Below are 21,355 nucleotides of genomic sequence, written 5' to 3' on the forward strand. Positions count from 1 at the left end.
TTGCCCCGGAGACCACGCCCTGCCTTACCTTTTTGAGGTATGGCTCTCATATGTGTCTTTATGTCCCTGCTGCCATCTAGTTCCCTCTGCTGTGCTCCTGTAGTTTCTGGGGGAACTACGGGGACACTACGGGGCGGGGGGCTCAACACAGATTGGGGCCTTGCAGGGTTCTGAGTTCAGGGGCCGGTTTGCTGTCCCTGGAGGCCACGCCCAGCATGCTGCCATACCTGATGGTGGGGGAAGCCGTTTATGTAACTGCTGCCCTCTAGTTCCCTCTGTCACGCTATTGCAGGGTCCAGAATTCGGGTCTGCTTTGCTGGCCCCGGAGGCCACGCCCAGCATGCTGCTGTACCTGTCAGTGGGATGGGTGGCTTATGTCCCTGCTGCTGTCTAGTTTACTCTGTGGCACCCTTGTGGTTTACAGAAGGTACATTTTTCTGGGCTCTCCATGGGGACTCTACTCAGGCTGGGGGCTTCTAGGGTCCTGAGGTAGGGGGCCAGTTCACTGACCTGAGAGGCCACGCCCAGCACCCTGCCATACCTGTCAGTGAGGGGGGGGCGCTTATGTACCTGCTGCTGTCTGGTTCCCTGTGTCACGCTACTGTGGTTTCCGTGGGCGCCTTTTGATGGATGCTAAGTGGGGCACTACTCAGGCTAGGGGCTTTCAGGGTTCAGAGGTGAGTGCTGGTTCGCTGGCCCCAGAGGACACCCTCAATACACTGCTGTACCTGTCGGTGAGATGGGCCGCTTATGCCACTGCTGTGTTTTAGTTCCATCTGTTGCGCTCCTGCAGTATCCAGGGGACACATTTGGGTGGGCACTCCGCGGTGCCTATATTCAGGCTGGGGGCTTGCAGGGTCCAGGGATCTGGGGCTGGATCGCTAGCTTGGGAAACCACACCCAGCATGCTGCCATACCTATCGGTGGGAGGGGCCGCTTATGTCTCTACTGCGGTATAGTTCCGCCAGCTGCGCTCATGCTTTTTCCAGGGGGTACAATTTGGTGGGCGCTCCGCGCTGCCTACATTTAGACTGGGGGCTTGTGGGGTTAGGGGTCGGGGGCTGGCTCAATCACCTGGGAGGCCAAGCTCAGCATACTTCGGTATGTGTTGGTGGGAGGGGCCGATTATGTCCCTGATGCCATCTAGTCCTCTCTGTCACACTCCTTCGGTTTCTAGGTGGCGCTTTTGGGTGGCTGCTCCGCAGGGCCTCTACTCAGAATGGGGACTTGAAGGGTCCTGGGGTCAGGGTCTGGGTCGCTGTCCCCAGAGGCCACATCCAGCATGCTGCCGTAACTGTCGGTGGGAGGGGCCACTTATGTCCTTGCAGCCCTCTAGTTCCCTCTGTCATGCTAACGTGGTTTCCAGGGGGCACATTGGTGGGCACTCGGCAATGCCTATACTCAGACTGGGGTTTTGCAGAGTCCGGGAGTCGGGTCTGGGTCACTGGCCCCGGGGGCCATGCCTAGCATGCTGCCGTACCTTTAGGTGGGAGGGGCCGCTTATGTCCCTTTTTGTCCCTGCTGCTGTCTAGTTTCCCATGTCATACTTCTGCCGTTTCCAGGTTTTCTTTTTGCGGGAGTTCTGAGGGGGCTCTACTCAGGCTGCAGGCTTGCAGGGTCGGGGGTCAGGGGCTGAGTCGTTTGCCCAGGACACTGCCGTACCTGTCGGTGGGAGGGGCCCCTTATGTTACTTTATATCCCTGCTGCCATCTAGTTTCCTATGTCACGCTCCTGTGGTTTCTGGGGGGTCCTTTTCATGGGAGCTCTGTGGAGCCTCTACTCAGGCAGGGGGCTTACAGGGTCCAGTGGTCAGGGGCCAGTTTGCTGGCCTTGGAGGCCACTTCCAATACGCTGCTGTACCAGTTGGTGGGATGGGCTGCTTATGCCCATGCTGGGGTATAGTCTGTCCCACTCTTTTTTCCAGGGGGTACATTTTGGTGGGCTCTCCATGGGGCCTATACTCATGCTGGGGGCTTGCAGGTCACAGGGTCGGGAGCTGGGTCACTTGCCTGGGAGACCACGCCTAACACGCTGCAGTACCTGTTGCTGGGAGGGGCCGCTTATGCCCTAACTGCTGTCTATTTCCCTTTGTCACGCTCAGGTGGTCTCTTGGGGGTGCCTTTTGGCAGGCACTACGCAGGGCCTCTACTCAGGCTGGGGGCTTGCAGGGTCTGACATGGGGTGCTGGGTCACTCGCCCCAAAGGCCACGCCCAGAACGCTGCCGTACCTGTCGGCGGGAGGGGTCACTTATGTCCCTGTTGCCGTCTAGGTCTAGCTGTCGTGGTCCTGCGCCTTTTGGAGGGCACTACTTTGGGCGTCTACTCAGGCTGGAGGCTTGCAGAGTCCCAGGATTGGTGGCCAGTTTGCTAGCCCTGGAGCCCGCGCCCAGCACACTGCTGTACCTGTTGGTGGGAGGGGGCGCTTATGTCCCTTTATGTCCCTGCTGCCTTCTAGTTCCCTCTGTTGTGCTCTTGCAGTTTCTAGGGGGGCGCTTTGTGGTGGGTGCTCCATGGGGCCTCTACTCTCGTTGGAGGCTTGCAGGTTCCAGGGGTTGGGGGCTGGACCGCTCGTCCCGGAGACCATGCTCAGGAGGCTGCCTTACCTGTCGGTGGGAGGGGCCGCTTATGTCCCTGCTGCCATCTAGTTCCCTCTGTCGCGCTCTTGGGCGCTCTGTGGGACCTCTACTCAGGCTGGGGCCTTGCAGGGTCCAGGGTGCGGGGTGGGTCTATGGCTCCGGAGACCACGCCCAGGAGGCTGCCTTACCTGTCATTGGGAGGGGCTGCTTATGTCCCTTTATGTCCCTGCGGCCGTCTAGTTCAATCTGTCACACTCCTCTGGTTTCTGGGTGGTGGGGTCCGTTTGGCAGGCTCTCCTAGGGGTCTCTACTCATGCTGGGGGCTCGCAGAGTCTGGAGGTCGGCACCGGTTCTCTTGCCCAGAGGCCATGCCCAGCATGCTGCAGTACCTGTCAGTGCGAGGGGCCGCTTATGTCCCTTATATCTCTGCTGCCCTCTAGATCCCTCTGTAGCTCTCCTGCGGTATCTACGTGTCGTCTTTTGTTGGGCGTTCCGCCGGGCATCTGCTCAGGCTGGGGGCTCACAGGGGTCGTGAGCTGCATCACTCCCCCCGGAGGCCACACCCAGCAAGCTGCCTTACCTGTCAGTGTGAAGGACCTCTTATGTCCCTGCTGTGGTCCAGTTCCCTCTGCCGCGCTCCTGCAGTTTTCGGGGGGGGGGTGTCTTTTGACGGGCGCTCTGTAGGGCCTCTACTCAGGCTGGGGGCTTGCAGAGTTCAAGGGTCGGGGACTGGGTCGCTCACTCCGGAAGCCACGCCCTGCACACTGCCTACCTGTCCTTGGGAGGTGCCTCAATGTTCCTCCTGCCACCTGGTTTCCTCTGTCACGCCCCTGCTTATTCCAGGGGTCGCTCTTTGGTGGGTGCTCTGCATGGCCTCTACTCAGGCTTGGGGCTTGCAAGGCCTGGGGGTCGGGAGCTGGGCCACTCGCCCCAAGGCTCCTACCAGAATGCTGTAGTACCAGTCAGAGGGAGGGGTCATTTACATCTCTTTACGTCCCTGCTGCCGTCTAGTTCCCTCTGTCATGCTCCTGAGGTTTCTGGGGGGATTCCTTTTTTGCTGGCGCTCCACAGGGCCTCTACTTGGTTGGGGGCTTGAAAGGTCCGGTGGTCGGGGGCCAGTTCCCTGTCCTTGGAGGTCATGCCCAACACGCTGCCCTACCTGTCGTTGGGAGGGGCCGCTTATGTCCCTGCTGCCATCAAGTTCCCTCTGTCGCACTCCTGCGGTTTCCTTGGGGAGCTTTTTCCGGGCACTCTGCAGGGCCTCTACTCAGGCTGGGAGCTTGCAGGGTCTGGAGTTCGCGGGTCAGTTCCCTGGCACCGGAGGCCAAGCATAGCAGGATGCCATACCTGTAGGTGGGGAGGGCCGCTTATGTCCCTGCTGCCGTCTAGTTCCCTCTGTTATGTTCCTTTAATTTCTGGGGGTTGCCTTTGGTGGGCGCTCCATGGGGTCTCTACTCAGGCTGGGGCCTTGCATGTACGGGGTGGCGGGGGGAAAGGGGCTGGTTTGCTTGCCAGGAGGCCACACCCTACCTGTCATTAGGAGGGGCCGCTTATGTCCCTGCTGCTGTGTAGTTCCCTCTATCGCACTCCTGCAGTTTCTGGGGGGCACCTTTTGGCAGGTCTCCGTGGGGTGGTGGTCTCCTCAGGTGGGGGGCTTGCTGTGTCCGGGGTTCGGAAGCTGTTTCACTAGTCCCAGCGGCCACACCCCGCACGCTCCCTTACCTGTCAGTGGAAGGGGCCGCTTATGCCCCTGCTGCCATCTAGGTCCCTCTGTCGCGCTCCTGCTGTTTCCAGGGAGCCCCCTTTTTGACGCACTTCGCAGGGCATCTACTTAGGCTGGGGGGATTTCAGCGTCCAAGGGCTGGGGACTGGGTCGCTGGCCCCGGAGGCCACTCCCAGAACTCTGCCTTACCTGTTGGTGGGAGGGGTCTTTTATATCCCTGCTGCAGTCTAGTTCCCTCTGACACTCTCCTGCGGTTTTTGGGGTGCGCCTTTTGGTGGGTGTTCCCAGGGCCTCTTCTCAGGCTGGGGACTTGCAGGGTCCGGGGGTTGGGGGCTGGGTCGCTGGCCCCAGAGGCCACGACTAGCACGCTGTCGTACCTTTGGGTGGGAGGGGCCGCTTATGTCCCTGTTGCCGTTTAGTTCCCTCTGTCGCACTCCCACGGTCTCCAGGGGGAGCTTTTTGGTGGGCGATCAACAGAACCTCTACTCAGGCTTGCAGTGTCTGGGCGTCTGGGTCCAGTTCGCTGGCCTGGAAGCATAAGCCCAGCATGCTGCCTTACCTGTCGGTGGGAGGGGCTGCTTATGTCCCTTTATGTCCCTGTTGCTGTCTAGTTCCCTCTGTCAGACTCCTGTGGTTTCCAGGGCCACCTATTGGCGGGTGCTCTGTGGGGCCTTTACTCAGGCTGAGGCTTGCAGTGTCCAGGGGTGGGGAGTGGGTCACTGGCCCCAGAGGCCACGACCACTACGCTGCTCTACTTGTTGGTGGGAGGGTCGCTTATGTCCCTGCTGCCATCTATTTTCCTCTGTTGCTCTCCTGCATTTTCTGGGGGCCGTCTTTTGGTGATCGCTCTGTGGGGCCTCTACTCAGGTTGGGGGTGTGCAGGATTGAGGTGTTGGGGGGCTGGTTCAGTGGCTCCGGAGGCCACGCCCAGCACACTGCCATACCTGTTGTTGGGAGGGGCCGCTTATGTTCCTGCTGCCGTCTATTTCCCATTGTCGCAGTCCTGCGGTTTCCAGGGTGTGCCTTTTTGCGTGTGCTTCTTGGGGCCTGTATCCAGGCTGGGGGCTTGCAGTTCCAGGGGTCTTGGGCTGGGTCCCACTCAGGTTTGTTAAGTTGTCTGAAAATCAGATTCCAATTATACAAAAGTAATAGAATAATTGGATAATTCAGTAAGTAAGCTGCATAGTCTACAAAGAAACCCAATGTTGTACATACTGTCACCAGTCTGACCATAAAAGCCGAAGTCAGAGTATTATCAGAAGGAACTCAGCTAAAAGCGACCAAGGACCTGCAAGAACTCCCATCATGGGATTAATACCCCATTTAGATAATACTTCCTCTAAGCCAGAACACACTGCAGAATAGTTCTTGCAGTTCCTTGGTCAGTTTTTTGGGCACGCTGCCCAGGAGGCAACTCCCACCGCTGATACTGTACCTGTGAGGGAGTTTGCAGTGTCAGTACTTGAGCTGAATTAAAGTCCCACTTCTGATGCGGTCCCAAAGCTTGCCAGGGTTGCATCTGGCCTGGGTGCTCTGGGGGACACCTTGCTGGAGTGGGGGAGGGATCTTGGTTTTCTGGGTCAGTTTTCTGGGCATGCTGCCACAAAGGCCACGCCCACCACTGCCGCTGTACTTGTGAGGGAGAAGGCCACGTCGGTGCCTGTGCTGGATTAAAGTCCCACTTCTGGTGCAGTCCTACATATTCCTGAGGATTGCCTTTAACGTGCGTGCTCTGGAAGGCACCTTGGCCAGGGGGCCTCTTGTAATTCCCTGGGTAGGTTTTCTGGGCACTCCACCCAGGAGGCCATGGCCCCCTTTGCTGCTTCACCTGTCAAGGAGTTGGATGCGTTGGTGCTTGAGCTGAATTAAAATCCCCCTTCTGATGCAGTCCAAAACCTTGCCAGGTGTCGCTTCTTGTCTTGGTGTTTCGGGGGACATCTTGGCTGAGTGGGGGTTTTTACAGTTCCCTGGGTCAGTTTTCTGGGCACAATGCCCAGGAGGCCACGCCCACTACCGCAGCTGTACCTGTGAGGTACTCGGCCATGTTGGTGCCTCAGCTGGATTAAGGTGTCACTTCTGATTCAGTCCTAATCCTTGATGGGTGTTGCCTCTGGCCTCGGTGGTTGCCGGGGTACCTTAGCTGACCGGGGTTTCTTGCAGTTCCCTGGACGGTTTTCTGGGCATGCTGTCCTGGAGGCCAAGGGAGAAAACCGGTGTTCCATGGAACTATTTTAATACGGGGCTCCAGGCAGGAGCCCTGGCTCGAGCTGATACCTGGATAGGGTGGCAGAGGGTGCTCAGAGTGATTCAGATTTATTTGCGGCATGGTGTCCCTCAATTCCCATCCCGCGCAGACCAAGGGAGAAAACTGGCTTTCCTGTGAACTGCATTAATATGGGGCTCCAGGCAGCAGCCATGACCCGAGCTGATACCTGCATAGGGTGGCAGAGGGTGTGCAGAACGTTTCAGGTTTGAATGGGGCGCGGTGACCCTCAATTCCCATCACCAGAAGACAAAAGGTGAAAATCGGCATTCCTGGGAACTGTTTTAAAAAGCGGCTGCGAGCAGGAGCCCAGACCCGGGCTGGTACCTGGATAGGGTGGAAGAAGTTTCACGGAACGTTTCAGCATTAGATGTGGCGCAGTGTTCCTCAATTCCCATCCCCTAGAGTAAAAGGGTGAAAACCGGCTTTCCTGGGAACTGGTTTAAAACGTGGCTCCAGGAAGAAGTCCTGACCGGGCTGTTATGTGGATAGGGTGGAAGAGGTTATGCAGAAAGTTTCAGATTTAGATGCGTCCTCGTGTCCCTCAATTCCTGTCCCACGCAAACCAAGGGTGAAAATTGGCTTTCCTGGGAACTGGTTTAAAAAGCAGCTTCCAGCAGGAGCCCTGACCCGGGCTGGTACCAAGGTAATGGCAGAGGGTGCGTGGAACGATTCAACGTTGGATGCAGCGCGGTGTCTCTCAATTCCTGTACAGCACAGACCAAGAGTGTAAACTGGCTTTCCTGGGAAATGGTTTAAAAATTAGCTCCCAGCAGGAGCCCTGACCTGGACTGGTACCTGGATAGGGTGGCAAAAAGTGCGTGTGGAACATTTCAGCATTGGAAATGCTTGGTGTTCCTGTGTTCCTCAATTCCCATCCCCCGCAGACCAAGGGTGAAAACCGGTCTTTCCCGGGAACTGGTTTAAAATGAGGTTCCAGGCAGGAGCCCTGAACCGGGCTGTTACGTGGACAGGGTGGCAGCTGGTGCACGCAACGTTTCAGGTTTTGATGCAGCGCGGTGTGCCTCAATTCCCGTCCTGGGCAGAACAATGGAGAAAACTACTTTCCTGGGAACTGTTTATTACGGGGCTCGGGGCAAGAGCCCTGACCCAATCTCATACCTGGATACAGTTGCAGAGGATGTGCAGAACGTTTCAGCTTTCGATGCGGCGCAGTGTCTTTCGATTCCCGTCCTGCGCAGATCAAAGGAGAAAACTGGCTTTTCTGGGAACTAGTTTAATAAGGGGCGCTGTGTAGGAGCCCTGACCCGAGCTGATACCTGGATAGGGCAGGAGGGGATGCGCAGAACGTTTCAGCTTTGGATGTGGCACAGTGTCCCTCAATTCTGGTCCCGTGCAGACTAAGGCAGAAATCCGACTTTCCTGGGAACTGGTTTAATACGAGGCTCCAGGCAGAAGCCCTGACCTGAGCTGATACCTGGAAAGGGTAGCAGACGGTGTGTAGAATGATTCAGCTTTGGATGAGTCACGTGTTCCTCAATTCCGGTCCTGCACAGACCAAAGGAGAAAACCGGATTTCTTAGGAACTTCTTTAGTACTGGGCTCAGGGCAGGAGCTCTGACTTGAGCTGTTATCTGGACAGGGTGGAAGAGAGTGCACAGAACGTTTTAGCTTTGGATGTGACGCGGTGTCCCTCAATTTCCATCCCTCACAGACAAAGGGTGGCAACTGGCTTTTTGGGAACTGGTTAGTACGCGGCTCCGAGGAGCCTTACCCGGGCTGGTACCAAGGTACTGTGGCAGAGGTTGGTGAAACATTTCAGCTTTGGAAGCACTGCGGTGTTCCTCACTTCCTGTCCCCTGTAGACCAAAGGTGAAAACTGGTCTTTCCTGGGAAATGATCTAAAATGCTGATCAGAGCAGGATCCCGGACCAAGGCTGGTACCTAGATCGGGTGGCAGAGGGAGCACAGAACGTTTCTGCTTTGGATGCAGCACGGTGTCCTTCAATTCATGCCTGCGCAGACCAACGGTGAAAACCGTCCTTCCTGGGAATTGGTTTAATAAATTGCTCTGGCAGGAGCCGGGACCTCCCCTGGTACCTGGGTAGGGTGGCAGAGGGTGCGTGGAAGGTTTCAGCTGTAGATGCGGCGTGGTATCCATCAATTCCCATCCCGCGTAGACCAAGGGAGAAAACTGGCTTTCCTGGGAACTGTTTTAATACAAGGCTCCAGGCAAGAGCCCTGACCCGAGTTGATACCTGAATAGGGTGGCAGAGGGTGTGCGGAACATTTCAGTTTGGATGCAGTGCAGTGTCCCTAAATTCCTGTCCAGCGCAGACCAAGGGAGAAGACCGGCTTTCCTAGGAACTTGCTTTAATACGGGGCTCCTGGCAATAGCCCTGTCCCGAGCTGATACATGGATAGAGTGGAAGAGGTTGCAAGGAACGTTTCAGCTTTGGATGCAGCCTGGTGTTCCTCAGTGTTCCTCAATTCCCATCCCATACAGACCAAGGGTGAAAACCGGCTTTCCTGGGAACTGGTTTAACACGGCTCCTGGCACGAGTAGTGACCCGGGTTGGTACTTGTATAGGGTGGCAGAGGGTGCACAGAACTTTTCAGCTTTGGATGCAGCACGGTGTCCCTCAATTCCCGTCCCGCGCAGACCAAGGGTGACAACTGGCTGTTTTGGAACTTGTTTAGAACGCGGCATGGGGCTGGAGTCGTTAGCCGGGCTGAAAACTAGTTAGTGTGGAAGGGGATGCGTGAAAATTTTCAGGTTTGGATGAAGCGCGGTATTCCTCACTTCCCAATCCCCGCAGACAAAGGGTGAAAACCGGTCTTTCCTGGGAACTTATTTAAAATGCGGATCCGGGCAGGGGCCCGGACCCAGGCTGGTACCTAGATCAAGTGACAGAGGATGAAAAGACTGTTCCATCTTTGGATGCAGTGCGGTGTCCCTCAATTCCTATCCCGCCCAGACCAAGGGTGAAAACCATCTTTCCTGGGAACTGGTTTAATATGTTGCTCCCGGCAGCAGCGCAGACCTCCGCTGGTACCTGGATAGGGTATCAGAGGGTGCTCGGAACGTTTCAGTTTTTGATGCGGTGTGTTTCCCTCAATTCTCGTCCTGCGCAGAACAAGGGAGAAAACTGGGTTTCCTGGGAATTTGTTTAATCTGGGCTCCAGGCAGGAGCCCTGATCGAAGATGATACCTGGATATGCTGGTAGATGGTGCGCAGAACATTTCAGCTATAGATGCGGCTTGGTGTCCCTCAATTTCCGTCCTGCGCAGACCGAGGGTGAAAATGGCTTTCTTGTGAAATGGTTTAAAACGCGACTCTGGGCAGGAGCCCTGACCCTAGCTCATACGTGTATAGGGTGGCAGAAGGTGCGTGTAACGTTTCAGCTTTGGATGAGGCGCGGTGACACTCAATTCCTGTGCCGCGCAGACCAAGGGAGAAAACCGCCTTTCCTGGTAACTTGCTTAATATGGGACTCTGGGCAGGAACCCTGACCCGAGCTGATACCTGGATAGGGTGGTAGAGGGTACGCAGAACGATTGAAGTTTTGATGCGGTACGGTGTCCCTCAATTTCAGTCCCATGCAGGCCAAGGGTGAAAACCAGCTTTCTTGGGAAATGGTTTGAAACAAGACTCTGGCTTGGCGCCCTGACCTGAGCTTATACCTGGATAGGGTGTCAGAGGGAATGCAGAACGTTTCTGCTTTGGATGCAGCTCAGTGTCCCTCAATTCCCATCCCGCGCGGACCAAGGGGCAAAACGGGCTTTTTTGAGAACCACTTTATTTATTTTATTTTTGGTTTTGGGTCACACCCGGCAATGCACAGGGGTTACTCCTGGCTCTTCACTCAGGAATCACCCCTGGCGGTGCTCAGGGGACCATATGGGATGCTGGGATTAGAACCCGGGTCGGCCGTGTGCAAGGAAAACGCCCTACCCGCTGTGCTATCACTCCAGCCCATGGGAACCACTTTAATATGGGGCTCCAGGCAAAAACCCTGACCCAAGCGGATACCTGCATAGGGTGGCAGAGGGTGCGCAGAACGTTTCAGCTTTCGTTGAGGCAAGGTGTCCATCAATTCCTGTTCCGTGCAGACCAAGGGAGAAAACCAGCTTTCCTGGGAACTGCTTTAATACGGGACTCTGGGCAGGAGCTCTGACACGAGCTGTTATCAGGATATGGTGGCAGAAGGTGCACAGAACGTTTCAGCTTCGGAAGCGGAGGGTGTCCCTCAATCCTGTATAGTTCAGACCAAGAGTGACAACAGGCTTTTGGGGAACTGGTTTAGAACGCGGCTGCAGGCAAGAGGGCTTACCCAGGCTGGCACCTAAGTAGTGTGGCAGAGGGCGCGTGAAAAGTTTCAGCTTTGGATGTGGCACGGTGTTCCTCACTTTCTGTCCTCCGCAGACCAAGGGTGTAAACCGGTCTTTCCTGGGAAGTGATTTAAAATGCGGTACTAGGCAGGAGCTCTGACCCGGGCTGGTACCTAGATCGTGTGGCAGAGGGTGCACAGAATGCATTGCGGTGTCCCTCAATTCCCATCTCGCGCAGACCAAGGATGAAAAATGGATTTCTTGCAAAATGGTTTAAAATACGACCCTTATCATGAGCCCTGACCCAAGCTGATACCTGGATAGGGTGGGAGAGGGTGCGCAGAATGTTTCAGCTTTGAATGTGGTGCGATGTCCCTCAATTCCCATCCCACACAGATTAAGGAAGAAAACTGGCTTTCCTGTGAACTGCTTTAATACTGGGCTCCGATTTGGAGCTATGACCCGGGCTGGTACCTGGATAGGGTGGCAGAAGGTGCGCGGAAATTTTCAGCATTAGATATGGCGCGAAGTTCCTCAATTCCTGTCCCCCAGAGTACAAGGATGAAAAATGGATTTCCTGGGAACTGGTTTAAAACGCAGCTCCAGTCAGAAGCCCTGTCCCGGGCTGTTATGTGGATAGGGTGGTATAGGGTATGCAAAATGTTTCAGCTTTGGTTGAGTCCTCGTGTCCCTCAATTCTTGTCCTGGGCAGACCAAGGGTGAAAACCGGCTTTCCTGGGAACCGGTTTAAAAAGCAGCTCCCGGCAGGAGCCCTAACCTGGGCTGGTACCTAGGTTGTGTGGCAAAAGGTGCGTAGAGCCATTCAGTTTTGGATGAGCGCAGTGTCCCTCAATTCCAATCCCACGCAGACAAAGATTGAAAATTTGCTTTCCTGGGAAATGGTTTAAAATGCGATTCCAAGCAGGAGACCTGACCCGGGCTAGAATCTGGATAGGGTGGCTAAAGGTGTGCGGAACATTTCACCATTGGATATGACGCAGTTTTCCTCATTTCCTATCGCCCACAGACCAAAGGGGGAAACCGGTCTTTCCTGTGAAGTGGTTTAAAATGCGGTTCCGGGCAGGAGCCTTGAGCCGAGCTGATACCTGGATAGGGTGGCAGCGGGTGCTCGGAAAGTTTCAGGTTTGGATGCAGCACAGTGTCACTCTATTCCCATCCTGCACAGACCAAGGGTGAAAATCGTCTTTCTTAGGAACTGGTTTAGTGTGGGGCTCTGGCAGAGCCCAGACAACCGCTGGTACCTCGATAGGGTGGCATAGGGTGCACGGAACGTTTCAGTCTTGGAAGAATGTGGTGTCCCTGAATTCCCGTCACGCACAGACCAAGGGAGAAAACTGGCTTTCCTGGAATCTGGTTTATTATGGGAATCCGGGCAGGAGCCCTGACCTGAACTTATAACTGCATAACATGGCAGAGGGTGCGAATAACGTTTCAATTTTGGATGCTGCACGCTGTCCCTCATTTCCCATCCCCCACAGACCAAGGGAGAAAACCGGTTTTCCTGAAAAGTAGTTTAATACGGGGACCTGTGCAGGAGCACTGACCCGAGGTGAAACCTGATAGGGTGGCAGAGGGTGCACAGAACTTTTCAGCTTTGGATGAGGCACGGTGTCCCTCAATTCCCATTCCGCACACACCAAGGGAGAAAACCAGCTTTCCTGGGAACTGGTTTTATATGGGGCTCCGGGCATGAGCCCTGAACTGAGCTGATACCTGGATAGGGTGGCAGAGGATGTGCAGCACGTTTCAGCTATGGATGCGTTGCGGTGTCCCTCAATTCCCATGCCTCGCAGACAAAGCGTGATAACCAGCTTTCCTGGGAATTGGTTTAACGGGGCTCAGGGCAGGAGCCCTGACCCGGGTTGGTACCTAGATAGGCTGACAGGGTGCACCGACGATTTCAGCTTTGGATGCGGCGGGGTGTACATCAATTCCTGTCCCTTGCAGACCAAGAATGACAACCAGCTTTCCTAGGAACTGGTTTAAAATGCGGTGCCGGGCAGGAGCTCTGACCCGGGCTGTTATCGGTATAGGATGGTAGATGGTGCGTGGAACATTTCAGCATTGGATGTGGTGTGGTGTTCCTCAATTCCTGTCTGGCACAGACCAAGGGTGAAAATCGTCTTTCCTAGGAACTGGTTTAATAAGGAGCTCCGGGCATGATCCCAGAACCCCACTGATACCTGGATAGGGTGGCAGAGAGTGCGCGGAACGTTTCAGCTTTGGATGCAGGGCGGTGTCCCTCAGCTTCCATCCCACGTAGACCAAGGTTAAAAACCGGCTTCCTGGGAACTGGTTAAAACGTGGCTCCGGGCCGGTGTCTTGACCCCTGCTGGTACCTGGATAGGGTGGCAGACGGTTCGTGGAATGTTTCAGCTTTGGATGATGCACGGTGTTCCTGAATCTGCCAGGCCCAGAAGACCAATTTTTAAAACCGGCTTTCCTGGGAAGAGGTAGAAATTGTGGGTCCGGGCAGGAGCCCTGGCCAGGGTTGGTACTTGCGCAGGGTGGCAGAGGTGTGCGGAAAGTTTCATAATTGGATGCGGCACTGTGTGCCTCAATACCCGACTCCTGCAGACCATGGGAGAAAAATGGCTTTCCTGGGAATTGCTTTAATATGGGGCTCTGAGAAGTAGCCCTGATACCTGCTGGTACATGGATAGGGTGGCAGAGCGTGCACAGAAATTTTCATCTTTGGATGGGTGCGGTGTCCCCCAACTCCCGCCCTGTGCAAACCAAGGGAAAACTGTAATTCCTGGGAACTGCTTTAATACGAGGCTCCGGGAAGGTGCCCGGAGCCGAGCTGATACCTGGATATGATGGCACAGGGTTCGCATAACGTGTCAGCTTGAGATGCTGCGCAGTGTCCCTCATTTCCCATCCCGCGCAGACCAAAGGAGAAAACCGGCTTTCCCGGGATCTGCTTTAATACGGGGTTCCAGACAGGATTCCTGACCTGTGTTGATACCGGGATAGGGTGGCATAGGTTTGCGGAATGTTTCAGCTTTGGATGCGGCCTGGTGTCCCTCAATTCCCATCCCGCGCAGACCAAGGATTTAATACCAGCTTTCCTTGGGAACTGGTTTAACGTGACTCCTGGCATGAGCCCTGTCCCGTGTTGGTACCTAGATCGGCTGACAGAGGGTGCACAGAACGTTTCAGCTTTGGATGCAGTGCAGAGTCCTTTAATTCCTGTCCTCCGCGGACCAAGGGTGACAATTGGCTTTCCAGGGAACTGGTTTAGAACTCGGCTTTGAGCTGGAGTCCTTACCGGGGCAGGTACCTAGATAGTGTGCAGAGGGTCCTTGGGAAGTTTCAGCTTTGGATGCGGCACGGTATCCTCAATTCCCTTCCCGTGCAGACCAAGGGAGAAAACCAGCTCTCCTGGGAACTGCTTTAATAAAGGGCTCCAGGCAGTAGCCCTGACCCAGCTGATACCTGGATGGGTGGCAGGGGATGCGCAGAACATTTCAGCTTCGGAAGCGGCGCTAGTGTCCCTCAATATTTGTCCCACGCAGACTAAGGCAGAAAACTAGCTTCCTGGGCCCTGCTTTAATACGGGGCTCCGGGCAGTTGCCCTGACCCAAGCTGAAACCTGTATAGGGTAGCAGAGGGTGCACAGAACATTTCGGCTTTGAAAGCAACGTGTTGTTCCTAAATTACCATCCCCTGTAGTCCAAGATTGAAAACTGGCTTTCCTGGGAACTAGTTTAAAACGCAGGTCCGGGCAGGAACCCAGACCTGGGATGTTATGTGGGTATGGTAGCAGAGGGTACGCAGAAATTTTCAGCTTTGGATGTGGCCTGGTGTCCCTCAATTCCTGTCCCATGTAGTCTAAGGGAGAAAACCAGCTTTCCTAGGAACTTGTTTAGAACTCGGCTCTGGGCAGGAGCCATTAACAAGGCTGGTACCTATGTAGTATGGCAGAGGCTGCGTGGAACGTTTTAGCTTTGGATGCAGCGTGGAGTTCCTCACTTCCCATCCCCCGCAGAACAAGGGTGAAAACCGGTCTTTTCTGGGAAATGGATTAAAATGCGGTTCCGGGCAAAAGCGCTGACCCGACTGGTACCTAGATAGGGTGGCAGAGGGTGCACGGAATGCTTCAGCTTTGGATGCAGCGCAGTGTCCCTCAATTGCTGTCCTGCACAGACCAAGGATGAAAACCGTCTTTCCTGGAAACTGGTTTAATATGGGGCTCTGGGCACGAGCCGGACCCCCGCTGGTACCTTGATAGGGTGGTATATGATCCGGGCAACGTTTCAGCTTTGGATATGGCGAGCTGTCCCTCAATTCTCGTCCAGAGCAGACCAAGGGAGAAAACCAGCTTTCCTGGAACTGCTTTTTTTCATGCTGTTTAATTGAGACATCATGAGAACAGTTACAGGGCTTTCAGGCTTAAGGTTCAGTCATACAATGATCAAACACTCATCCCTTCACCAGTGCACATGATCCACCGCCAAGAACCCCAGACACCCTCCCTCCCTCTCCCCCTCTGCCTGTGTGGCAAATGATTTTCAATTAACTCTCTCATTGCTATAACATTCAATATTTGATTGAAAACTCACTATTATTATTTGGAGTTTTCCCCCCAACAGTCAGACCTGTCAGAATTAGATCATCATTAAATCATCATTAGATCGTATATTTTCTGTTGTTGATAACAATGAGCATATGATGTTGCACAGTCGTGAAACTGGCCGCCCAGTTTTGGGATTCTGGTATTAAGTCCAGAAGTATTTCTGCCAGCAGCCGCTGCATTCCGAGATTGGTTTGTGTGCCTCTGGGATCAAGGCTGTTCAGGATGGGGGACCAGTTCGTGGGAGGTTGCTGGGGTCTCATTTGGGCACGAAGCAGGGCCGGTTCTGCGCCCCCCCCCCCATCATGCGATTCACCAGGCGTCCCATCATTGCAAGCTCCTATCTCTCTGTCCAATTGGCACTAAATGGTGGTGGTCATGATGTTGCCGAGAGGGGAAAAGAATGAGGACAAAAACCCTTTCCCTCCCGAGGTTGCATGGGACCATAGTTTAGTTCAAAGTCCACGAGTGTAGCTGCCAGCAGCCGCTGGGTTTCTGTGCCTCTGGTATAATGGAGGCTCAGTGGTGGCGGAGCCATTTCTGAGCATTTTCTTTGGATATCAGGAAAGGTCGCGCAGTTGCTTACGGGGCCATGCAGTTTGGAGATATATCCCACAAACTGGAGCCGTGTTAGTAGAGGCTCAGTGTCTCTGGGCCTCCATCTGGAGAAGGTGGGGACTCTGCACCTACTCTTTCTGGCGCCCTGGTGTTTTTGGCCCCGTCTGGGGTCCGGAGTATTCTCCAGCTTGCAGTGCCTCCGGCCCAGGTTCTTGCTGCTGACTGTTGCAACAAAATGGTGCCAAGGGCGGGTTGAGGACGTTACTTCCAGCAGCAGGGCAGCCTGGAGACTGGGCTGGCGCCTCCCCTTTACAGTGCCCCCATTTTGGAGACGTCCCAGTCCCACATACTGGAGCCGTGTTAATAGAAGTTCAGTGTCGCCGGAGCTCCATCTGGAGAAGGCGTGCTGGCTGTGCCTTCTCCATCTGGCACTCCTGGGAACTGCACAGGAACTCTGAGCCGAGCTGATACTTGGATAGGGTGGCAGAGGGTTCGCAGAAAGTTTCTGCGTTGGATGCGGCATGGTGTCCCTCAAATCACGGACCATGCAGATTAAGGCAGAAAACCGGCTTTCCTGGGAACTGGTTTAATATGGGGCTCCAGGCTGGAGCACTGACCCGAGCTGATACCTGGATAGGGTGGCAGAGGGTGAGCAGAAAGTTTCAGCTTTGGATGGGTGCGATGTACCTCAATTTCTGTCCTGCGCAGACCAAGTTGGAAACCATCTTTCTTACGAAATGGTTAAAAACGCGACTATGGGGAGGAGCCATGACAAGAGCTGATACATGGATATGGTGGCAGAACATGCACAGAAATTTTCAGTTCTGGATGCGGGGCGGTGTCCCTCAATTCCCGTCCCGCACAGACCAAGGGAGAAAACCAGCTTTCCTGAAAACTGGTTTAATACGGGGCTCCGGGCAGAAACCCTGACCTGAGCTAATACCTGGATAGGGTGGCATAGGGTGCGCAGAACGTTTCAGCTTTGAATGTGGCTCAGTGTCCTTCAGTTCCCATCCCGCTCAGACAAAGGCAGAAAACCGGCTTTCCTGGGAACTGGTTTAATACGGGGCTCCAAGCAATAGCCCAGACCAGAGATGATACCTTGATAGGGTGGCAGAAGGTGCGCGGAACGTTGCAGCTTTGGACCTGGCTTTGTGTCCATAAATTCCCATCCCGAGCAAACCAAGAGAGAAAACCGGCTTTCCTGGGAACATGTTTTATATAGGCTTCCGGGTAGGAGCCCTGATCCCAGCTGATACCTGAATAAGGAGACAGAGGGTGTGCACTTTTCATCTTTGGATGCAGTGCGGTGTACCTGAATTACCTTCCCACGCAAACCAAGTTAGAAAACCGTATTTCCTTTGAACTGCTTTAATACGGGGCTCCAGCAGGTCTCTGAGCCAAGCTGATACCTGGATAGGATGGAATAGTGCGCAGAACGTTTCAGCTTGAGATGCGGCACAGTGTCCCTCATTCCCTCATTTATGTCCCACGCAGACCAAGGGAGTAAACCGGCTTTCCTTGAAACTTGTTTTAATATGGGGCTCAGGGAAGGAGTCCTGACCCGAGCTGATATCTCAATAGGGTGCAGAGGGTGCGTGGAATGTTTGGATGCAGCCTGGTCTCACTCAATTCCCATCCCATGCAGACCAAGGGAGAAAACCGTCTTTCCTTGGAACTGGTTTAATACGGGGCTCCGTAAAGGAGCCCTGACCCATGTTGATACCTGGATAGGGTGGCAGAGGGTCGCAGAATGTTTTATCTTTGGATGCGGCCGGGTGTCCCTCAATTCCCATCCCGCACAGACCATGGGTTTCATACCGGCTTTCCTGAGAACTAGTTTAACGTAGCTCCTGGCACGAGAACTGACCTGGGTTGGTACATAGATCGGCTGACAGAGGGTGCACAGAACGTTTCAGCATTGGATGCGGTGCGAAGTCCCTCAATTCCTGTCCCGGACAGACCAAGGGTGACAACCGGCTTTCCTGGGAACTGGTTAGAACGCAGCTCCACGCTGTAGCCCTGACCCGAGCTGATACCTGCATAGGGTGGCAGGGGATGCGCAGAACATTTCAGCTTTGGATGCGACGTGGAGTCCTTCAATTCCCGTCCCGCACAGACCAAGGGAAAAAACCGGATTTCCTGGAAATTAGTTTAACAAGGGACTCAGGACAGGAGTCTTGACCCGGGCTGATACCTGCAATGAGTGACAGAGGGTGAGCAGAACGTTTCAGCTTTGGATGTGGCGCGGTGTCCCTCAATATCCGTTTCAGGCAGACTAAGGCAGAAAACCGGATTTCCTGGGAACTGATTTAATATGGGGCTCCGGGCAGGAGTCATGATCCGAGCTGATACCTGGATAGGGTGCCAAAGGGTGCATAGAACGTTTCTGCTTTGAAAGCGGCACGTTGTTCCTCAATTCCCGTCCACGCATTGTCTAAGAGTGAAACCCGGCTTTCCTGGGAACTGGTTTAAAACATGGCTCCAGGCAAGAGCTCTGACCCGGGCTCTTGTGGATAGGGTGGCAGGGGGTGCGCGGAAAGTTTCAGCTTTGGATGCGGCAGGTGTAACTCAATTCCCGTCCCGCACAGACCGAGGGAGAAATCTGGCTTACCTGGGAACTACTTTAATGCAGGGCTCCAGGCAATAGTCCTGACCCAAGCTGATACCTGGATAGGGTGGCAGAGGGTATGCGGATAATTTCAGCTTTGGATGCCCCGCAGTGTCTCTAAATTCCCATCCAGCGAAGACCAAGGGAGAAGACACGCTTTCCTTGGCACTTGCTTTGATATGTGTCTTCGGGCAGGAGCTCTGACCCGAGTTGATACGTGGATAGGGTTGGCAGAGGTTGCGAGGAATCTTTCAGCTTTGGATGCAGCCTGGTGTCCCTCAATTCCCATCCCACGCAGACCAGTGGTGAAACCGGTTTTTCTGTGAACTGATTAAACAAGGCTCCTGGTACGAGCCCTGACCCGGGTTGGTACCTAGATAGGCTGACAGAGGGTACACAGAACGTTTCAGCTTCAGATGCAGCAGGGTGTCCTTAAATTCCTGTCTGCCGCAGACCAAGGGTGACTACCCGCTTTCATGGGAACTGGTTTAGAATGCGACTCCGGGCTGGAACCCATACCGAGGCTGGTACCAAGATAGTGTGCAGAGGGTGCGTGGAACATTTCAGCTTTGGATGTGGCGCGGTGTTCTTCAAATCCCGTCCCACCAAGACCAAGAGAGAAAACCAGCTTTCCTGGGAACTGCTTTAATATGGGGCTCCAGGCAGGAGCCCTGACCTGAGCTGATACCTGGATAGCGTGGCAGAATGGTGTGCAGAACGATTCAGCTTCAGATGAGGCACAGTGTCCCTCAATTCCCGTCCCGTGCAGACCATGAGAGAAAACTGGCTTTCCTGGGAATTGCTTTAATTCGTGGCTCCAGGCAGGAGCTCTGATCCGAGCTGATGTCTGGATAGGGTGGAGGAAGTTGCACAGAACGTTTCAGCTTTTGATGCGGCTTGGTGTCCCTGCTCAGATCAAGTGTGACAACCGGCTTTTTGGGAACTGGTTTTAAACTTGGCTCTGGGCAGGAGCCCTTACCCGGGCTGATACTTAGGTACTGTGGCAGAGGGTGCGTGAAGAGTTTCAGCTTTGGATGCAGCACGGTGTTCCTTGCTTCCCATCTCCCCGCATACCAATCGTGAAAACCGGTCTTTCCTGGGAACTGATTTAAAATGCGGATCTGTACAGGAGCCCTAACCCAGGCTGGCACCTAGATGGGGTGGCAGAGGGTGCACAGAAAGTTTCAGCTTTTGATGCATTGTGGTGTTCCTCAATTCACATCCCGCACAGACCAAGGTTGTAAACCGTCTTTCCTGGTACCTTGTTTAATACGTTGCTCAGGGCAGGAGCCCGGACCTCCGCTGGTACCTGGATAGAGTGGCAAAGGGTGCTCGGAACTTTTCAGCTTTGGATTCGGCGTGGTGTACCTCAATTCTCGTCCCGCACAGAACAGGGGAGAAAACTGTCTTTCCTGGGAACTGGTTTAATACGGGGCTCCAGGCAGTAGCCCTGACCCGAGCTGAACCTGGATAGAGTGGCAGAGAGTTCGCAGAACTTTTCAGCTTTGGATGTGGCACAGTGTCCCTCAATTCACGTCCCACGTAGTCGAAAGGGAGAAAACCGGATCTCTTGGGAACAGGTTTAATACAGGGCTCTGGGCAGGAGCCCTGACCCGAGATAATACCTGGATAGGGTGTCAGAGGATGTGCAGAACATTTCAACTTTTGATGCGGAGCTTTGTCCCTCAATACTCGTCCTGCGCCGACGAAGGGGGAAAACCGGCTTTCCTGGGAACAGATTTAATATGGTGCTCCATGCAGGAGTCCTGACCCTAGTTGATACGTGGATAGGGTGGCAGAGGGTGCGTAGAACGTTTCAAATTTGGATGCAGAGAGGTGCCCCTCAATTCCCATCCCACGCAGACTAAGGGAGAAATCCAGTGTTCCTGTGAACTGCTTTTATACGGGACTCCGGGACTGGTCCCTGGATAGGATGTAAGAAGATGAGCGGAATGTTTCAGCATTGGATGTGGCACGATGTTCCTCAATTCCCATCCCACGCAGACCAAGGGTTTAAATTGGTTTTCCTGGTATATGGCTTAAAACGCAGCTCCGGGCCGGAGCCCTGACCTGGGCTATTATGTGGCTATGGTGGCAGAGGGTGCACAGAAAGTTTCAACTTTGGATGTGGCCCGGTGTCCCTCAATTCCCATCACATGCAGTCCAGGGTTGACAAGCGGTTTTCCTGAGAACTGGTTTAGAATGCGGTTCAGGACAGGAGCCCTGACCCGGGCTGGAACCTAGATAGAGTGGCAAAGGTGCACGGAACTTTTCAGCTTTGGATGCAGCGCGGTGAACCTCAATTCCCAGCCCGCGCAGACGAAGGGTGAAAACCGTCTTTCCGGGGAACTGGTTTAATATGGGGCTCTCGGCAGGAGCTGGACCCCCACTGGTACCTGGGTACCAGGGTGGCAGAAGGTGCGCAGAACATTTCAGCTTTGGATGTGATGCGGTGTCCCTCAATACCCGTCGTCCTGTACAGACTAAGGGAGTAAACCGGTTTTCCTGGGAACAGGTTTGGAGCCCTGACCCGAGTGATACCTGGATAGGGTGTCAGAGGATGTACAGCACGTTTCAACTTTGGCTGTGGAGCATTGTCCCTCAATTCCCATCCCGCGCCGACAAAGGGACAAAACCGGCTTTCCTGGGAACTGGTTTAATACGGGGCTCCAAGCAGGAGACCTGACCCTAGTTGATACGTCGATAGGGTGGCAGAGGGTGCGCAGAACGTTT

Source organism: Sorex araneus, chromosome X, assembly GCF_027595985.1.
Source record: "Sorex araneus isolate mSorAra2 chromosome X, mSorAra2.pri, whole genome shotgun sequence".
Classification (NCBI taxonomy): Eukaryota; Metazoa; Chordata; class Mammalia; order Eulipotyphla; family Soricidae; genus Sorex; species Sorex araneus.